We start from the raw sequence: 7,666 nt of genomic DNA, 5'->3' as shown, positions 1-7,666 counted from the left end.
TGAAGAGTATCGAATTAATGAATCAATCATTAATCGGAACTGGGAATAATTCATTACTCAGTCAATTTTCATTCGTATTTCGAGTCATTCGCTCATCGAATCAGTGAGAGAAACCGACGAGTATCGAGAGCCTCTGAATGAAAGACGACCGATCAGGATTTTTGATCTCATTCCAATTCACCTTTCTATTGTTTTAATTCCTCGAAAGCGAGTTTCATGGCAGGGACTGTGCTGCTTGAATATCGTTGAGACTTTGAAAAATTAACTCATTTTGTTCAAATTTCACCCAAGATGTTTATGAGATTATTTCTATTCGAGGGGATGCTGGATATCATTGAATTGATGTTTGTGATCATAATCTCCATGTATTCGTCGTGAGTATGTGTGAATATGCGACCGACTCAGTTACGCCAAGTGGATGGGTGAGCGCGTGGGAACATTGAATCGTAAATTGGTCAATTTTCACTACAATTAATGATACTTTTTTTTCGGTAGATACAATGATATTACTCATGTTGCCAGTCTGAAAATCATCATCACCGCCACTTGATTGGCAGTGGCTCAATAATGAAAGTTTCGAGAGGAGAGTTTTGCGTTTGACTCGCGATGCATTCATTCTGAAATCTACTCTGGGCTGGAAAAAACCACTTAGCACTGCACGAATCAAAGTTCCTAAGCCGTAAAAATTTCATTCCCAATATACTCAAAATCTACTGAAATCACAAAAATAAAATACATCAAAAAAATGTTTCTCTATTCACCTCATAGGGGAGGGTAGGGCAAAACGGACCACGTGAATTTTCTTCCCTTTTTTTTCTTCGTTTCCATAAAAGGGTCTAGAAGGTCAAATCAAACGGCCAAAGGATTGAAGAGGAGACGGGAAGATCGAATCAAGAACCAAACGGTCCTGATAAAAAGCTGGAAGGTCAAATCAGAGGACCAAAGGGCCTGGAGAGAAAACTGGACGGTCGAATCAAGGGGTCAAACGGTCTAGAAAAAAAGCTAGAAGGTTGAATAAAAGGGTCGAAGAATCTGGAGAAACGGCTGGAAGGTCGAAACAAACGGCCAAACGGTCTAGAGAGGAGACTGCACTGAGAAAAAAACCGTCATTCCGGCAATAAAATTTACTTGGGATTGGTAAAATACAAGAGGGAAATTTACTCGTATCAAGAAAATTTTCTTGCTGAAAGTCAGTTTTTTTCTCAGTGTAGAACGTCAAATCAAGGGGGTGAGCGGTCCACGCCGAAGGCTGAACCGTTGTTATTTGAAGGTGAGGTTTTCAAACGAGGTATAAAATTCATAAGATGAAATTGTTCAGCCTTTGAAGTAGACCGTTTTCCCCCTTGATTCGACCTCCCGGCCTCAACTCTCAACCGTTGTGCCCCTTGCTTCAACTTTCCATCCCTTTGTCTAGACCGTTTGGCTCCTCAATTCGACCTTCCAGTCTCCTCTGTAGGCCCTTTGGCCCTCTGATTTGACCTGTCAGCTTTTTATCTGGACCGTTTGCCCCCTTGATTCAACCGTCCAACCTTTTGGCTACACCGTTTGGTCCTTGATTCGACCTTCCAGCCTCCTCTTCAGACCGTTTTGCCCTACCCTCTCCCTCCCCTTAGAATAGATAAATGTCCATTCCATTATATACCGTTCCCAATTATTAACGGGAATATTTACATTGAACCAAACCGACGATTTTGGGAAGGGGGGGGGGATTAGGCACGCAGTTGGCCTCTCCTCCCCCCCCTCTTTCTTATTGCTTATCTACCCGAAATGAATTCGATAATATACAATTGTCGATAATATACCCCTGAGTGTGTGTGTAGTATAACAGTCTGGTCCTTGACCATTGTTTTGAATTCCTACGGTTTCGAGGACTCAGTTTGCAGGGACGCATGGTCGCACCTTGTTACAGGCGTCCATTTATCACAAGATACTTGCAGTTTGCTATTTCGATTTGTGACGTTAAGTGATCTTTTATAATTAATTCCACGCTTTGTGATCAAAAGTAACATTAGTAAGGTAAGTAACTTCTAACTGGACTTGAATTCTAAGATTTCATTGAACCCATCGATATCGATATATTTTTCATGGATTCACTAGTATTTGTTCTCCATGAGGAAAGTCCAAACAACAACCACTGACTGATAGACGGATTCACGGAGAGTTGGGGGGAGGTAAGGGAACAAATTGTAAAAACCCGAAAGGGGATACAAAAAAATAAAATGAAAAAATTAATCATTTATAAGAGTGTGAGATTTTGCACTATGAATGTAGCAGGTTAAATAAATCATTGATATATTTCAAGGAATTCAATATTTCGGGAAAAAGAATGAGAATAAATCTTCAGCTACGGAAATTGAAATTATCAAATGAAGAATTCGACACTCGATTCTGGAATGTTTGAGTAGGTCAATTGACAAGTCCGAAATACTTGAATTAAGATGACTTTTTTCATGTTATGAACAGAATATACTTCAGTAATATGTTTTTGAAACGAAAGATTGTCCAAGCATTGTCCAAATGTGAAGAACTTGATTTTTGAATAATATTGAGTTGAATCAAGTATTTGTCTGGTTTCAATTGTTTGATAATTTAGCAGTACATCATTCATTGAACAAAAAGTTCATCGCGTACGGTTTCTCGGAGTTCAACTACAAATATTCTATCCCATAAGCAATTCACATGACCTAAATGGAAGGTATGGACATTTGTAATCGTATGAAAGTACGTAAAAATGTATAAATCATGTCACGATACTCCTTCGTTCATGAAACCATTCTCATTCCGAACCGATAATTCTCATCCGAAGAATTATCACTTCCGGAAACAATCAGTTATTTTCTCCCTTACCACATTATACTCCAGCATCCGCAGTGCTAGAAACGAGGGTTCCACTATTCAGTTTGAAAATATTTTGAAGGAAAGAAATACTATTCAATCTGATACATCGGTTCATTTCACGATGAGTGAAGTTGACTTTCAACTTTTTTATTCTTTCCTTACTTTGACTGAGAATTCAATTCATTGGAATCATATTGGCAATATCTTTGATCGGAAGTATGGCTCCACCTGGGAACACGGGCCGGATGAAAAGTGGGAAGAACAATCGAAGGACCAATTCTCCTGGCAGTGGCTCATCACACGAACCGAGAGATGATGAAGGAATAGAACAGAGGAGTCTGGAGGAGGATTGCAAGCGACGACCGCATCTGCACGGTATCTGGTTCGTTCCAGATTTCACTGTATCCACATGGTCCTCTGTCCACGCAGAATGTCAATTATGCAAAAAGAATTTCAACACGAAAAAAATTATTGTTGGAAAGTTGACAGCCAACTCCAATGATAAAACTCATCTGAAGGTAGAATATTTAATGCAGATTTTTCCAGTCACATTGTCCGTTCGTATGTCCATGAAGCATGTAGAACCAATGAATTTAGATGTGACTGCGGGGCATTTCTATCGCTACTCACCGCACTAATCAAGTATTTAATCTATCAGAACCTTTTACCCATATATATATTCCTGCATTGGACGGGGCTTCTTTTCCATTACTTGGAGAGACGGTTTCTCTATATTATCGAGAGATCCGGTTCTATAATCAAGCGTTCCTTGAATAATGATATATCAAGGCGGAGCTTTTGAACTGTATTATGTAATCAACTGAATGAAATTCACTCCAAATGGTAAATTCATTTTAGAGAAAGCATAAAGACGAAGTTCAAGGGTTCAACAGCTATTATTATACGAAAAAACAGAAACTCAATGATGATGATGATGAAAAAAACTTGGCACGGCGGACTTACTGGAGGTTTTCACAGCAAAGAGCCGATGATAATATAGTCAACTTCGTAGTAGATACATTCTCACCGTACGACATCGTCGAGAGGCAATCATTCAGGAGAATATTTGATGGTAAGATTCCAACTTCTTTTTTTATTATTTCCAATAAGTAATATTATTCGTCACGATGCACGGGCAACATCCCGACTGTAAATTCATACGGATCTGTTCATTTGAAGGATTCCTTTTTTTTTCTATATACTTGCATGACTCATGATTTCTTTTATGTCTCCCGGGTGGTATCAGTAGTGATTTCATTTATCATAATCATTTTCAAAAAGGCGAAATTTAGAATCAAAGGATCGTAGTATTTTTCATTATAGTGTGTCATGAATCGCTTATGAATTGAAGAAAAAGCCTTGCCACACCTATGAATACAGTATGGAAACGAAAAATATATGAAGAATGGATTTACTCTGTTTGTGATTAATGTATGCGCTTAGCTCGCTCAGGTTGCCAATCCCGGGGAGGCTTCGCCCCTACTCCCCTCTCGCAACGTTTGGTCCCCCCTCCCGTATATGAGAGTTCGGTTGCGATCCGATAGGTCTGACAATCTTACAGGCTGCAAATTCTGGCAAAATCGAAACATTTTCCCCCAAGTCCAGGTTTGGACTATCCATTTTTACTTCCGAATGGAAGCATTCTAATCGTGCAAATTTAAGTTTCGCATTTTTTGTGTTATATCGACCCATTATGATCTAAAAAGTCCGAAAATGGAGTTTTTAGACCGTGTCCGTCCGTATGTGTATATGTATGAATGTGTGTGACGAAGATTTTCTCTGTTACTGACTTTGCCCCTCTTTAGATGGAAAAACGGCGTACTTGTCCAACACAAATCTCATGCCAACCGCACGTGAATACACTGCGACAACATCAAGCAGAAGCTTGAGCTGTCGTTCTCCTGAGGCGAATAACTTCAGGTCGTCTATGTAAAATACATGACTAACCTGGTGCCTCCTATCACCAGGTCTTCCAGCTTGATATCCATCAACATAACGCAGTGCAACAGAGAGCGGCATCAGTGAGATGCAGAACAGAAGAGGACTCAGGGTGTCACCCTGGAAAACTCCTCTTCTGAATTGCACCAACCCTGAAGTCAGCTTCCCCTCACCAGATGTTATAGTGAAGCGCGTCCTCCAGAGAGGCGCAAGATCTTTAATGCATCTCACTATGTTGTCTTCTATCACAAGGCATTCGAGAAGCATGAAAATGCCTTGCGATAGTCGACCCAGGCCACCGACAGATTGCGATGGTACTGCAATGAATCGCGCACTACGCACCAATCGACCAGTAAACCTTCCTTACAACCTGACAGTACCCTCTTCGCTCCTCGTTGTTCGTGAATCTGCTGCCACACTGGCTGTATATCATGGAGGATACACTCATTCAAGATAACGGTGAAGAGTTTATATACTGTATTCAGGCACGTGGTCGGCCGATAATTCGCCGGGTCAGTCAAGTCTCCCTTCTTCGGGATCAGGACAGTCCTCCCCTTCACCAACCACTCAGGAACAGACTCACCGCGGTCGAGAAACGCCGTGAATATCCGAGCCAGATGGACATGCACAGAGGTGAACCTCTTCCACCAAAAGGCATTAATACTGTCAGGACCCGGAGCGGCGTGGTTCTTCATACCTCGCAAAGCAGATCGAACCTCGTCCTGAGTGACTCGCGAAAATTCCACGCGCCGCCGACGATGTTTTTGACAAAACACGCGAAATTCCCGAAGGGTTGGAGTCTCCACCATGAGATTAGGGACTTGACCATATAGATCTCCCCAGAACTTTTCAACTCGCTCAACTGAAGGCATCTTAGCCGGCGCAGGCAGGCGGCTCGAACCAGCGACTGGGATTAGACTGGAAGCCAGAATTGTCTACCACCCGACGCAACCGCTGTTCCAGAGACCGCTTCATGGTCCCCAAGACGCGCACTCTCTCAACAAACCTCTCCTTAATCAAGAGGACTGCTTTATTCAGTGTGTGATGGTGGTAGCGCAAATTCGCGGATATTTTACGAATGCGTGTCGTAAAACGCTTACCACCGATGATGAAGTCAATAACACACTCAATGCGCGACGCCTGCTTCCTAGCCTCATAGACTTTCCCTTAGAGTAGTGCAATGCGCCTTCGCGTTTTCACCTCAAATGACCCTTTACTTGGATTCTGAGGCTTCAAACGAAGAGCCGCATCATAGACAGCCCAGTTCAGATCGAGCAAGTTGATATCCGGAGGAAGGACTGCGGCCAGACCGGCATTCTCAATGGCCAGATCTTCAGGCCGGAGACGGAACTTCCCTGTGACTCTCTCTCGTCTTGCCCCTATATCACGCGAGGACTCCTGAGGCTCCTCATGGCTATGTTGGATCGGCTGCTCTGACTGTATATCACCACTCCTCTGAGATACCACAAGAGGAGGAGCATCCATCAGCCCCCGTGGAACGACAAGCAAATCATATCCCTGTCGGCGCATGCGACAGGCTTGATCTCTCAGATGCTGAATTGTGAAGTGCGACAAGTCAGGGTGCATTGCGCACCACAAGCTTCGCATTCTTCCCATGTAGGCCACTTGCGCCGGCCCACTGTCCTGCCAACATTGCATGAGGTTCTCCTTGAGTGCCTCCGTCCATCTAATCTTTTGGACAGCCGAGTTGTTACCATTGGATCAAAATCGTTCACTCCTCCCAACTGATCCTGGATCCCCATCCGAGAGGAACCAATTGTGGGGGGCTTGCCGCAGCTCGATGACGGAACCGGGTAGAGGTGCCGCCGGGTGGTTAGCCCGACACCACCATGGCTTTTGCGGACATACCGGGCGATGGGTTCGCCACACTCCCTACGCCTTATTATATTATTATTATTATTATTATTATTATTATTTACACTCGTAAATGAGATCGCTGAACGATCCTCGAGGGTCCCGACTTCACCTCGAAGACCGCCCAGCAAGCTAAGCGATACAAACTTTTCCTAATCGCTCTACAGTAGTGCTCCCTGCAACCAGAGGGTGAGCTCTACTGCAGTCCAGAATCGTGCTGTCTAAATAGACGGAGGGATCCAAGAATGACCGCCTTCTGCATTTGGCCAGCCAAAATGAAGGCTTGACGCCTACATGCAGGGATGGTGTTCAGCGCAAATATGAATGACTCTTTCATGCCGACAAGAGAGCCAATTATCAGGACAACCAACTTTACTTTAAATCCCCGATTTATTTGACGTAGCTCAAACAGGAGTGGCTGGTATTTGAGCCGCTTCTCCTCTTCTTTCACTGTGATGTTGTTGTCAGCCGGAGCTGAGAACTCAATGACATAGATGATTTCGTCTTCAAAATCGAAGAGGACGATGTCAGGTTTCGTCGCAACGATTGGCCTGACAGTCGTGAACGAGAAGTTATAGTAAATCTTACACCTCTCGTTCACGACAACGGACTCGATATCTCCTGGAGCGTAAGGCAGCACCGGCGTTCTGTCTATCCCATAAGAGTGCCGCAAATGATAATACAGCACTCTTAAAGCCGCATTATGACGGTGGATATAACTCGTGATAGCATAAGTCGGACAAGCCGACAAAAGATGCATCAGAGTTTCCGGGGATTGCTTGCAAATCCGACATCGAGTATCCGGAACGTGCACCCTCATAACACGACTTCGATAGACAAGAGTATTTATCACGCCATCCTGACATGCGCAGATGAAACCCTCAGTTTCGGACATCAAGCCAGCTGACTTCAAGAAGGCAAATGTCAGCTGAACGGAAAGACCCTGCTCTTCCACATGGCGGAAGAATATACCATGCACGGACCTATCAACGTGCTGGCGGAGCAAGGTGGACTG

The sequence above is a fragment of the Diachasma alloeum genome, unplaced genomic scaffold (genome assembly GCF_001412515.2).
Source record: "Diachasma alloeum isolate Michigan unplaced genomic scaffold, Dall2.0 Dall_scaffold_01359, whole genome shotgun sequence".
Classification (NCBI taxonomy): Eukaryota; Metazoa; Arthropoda; class Insecta; order Hymenoptera; family Braconidae; genus Diachasma; species Diachasma alloeum.
This window is presented reverse-complemented; position numbering follows the sequence as displayed.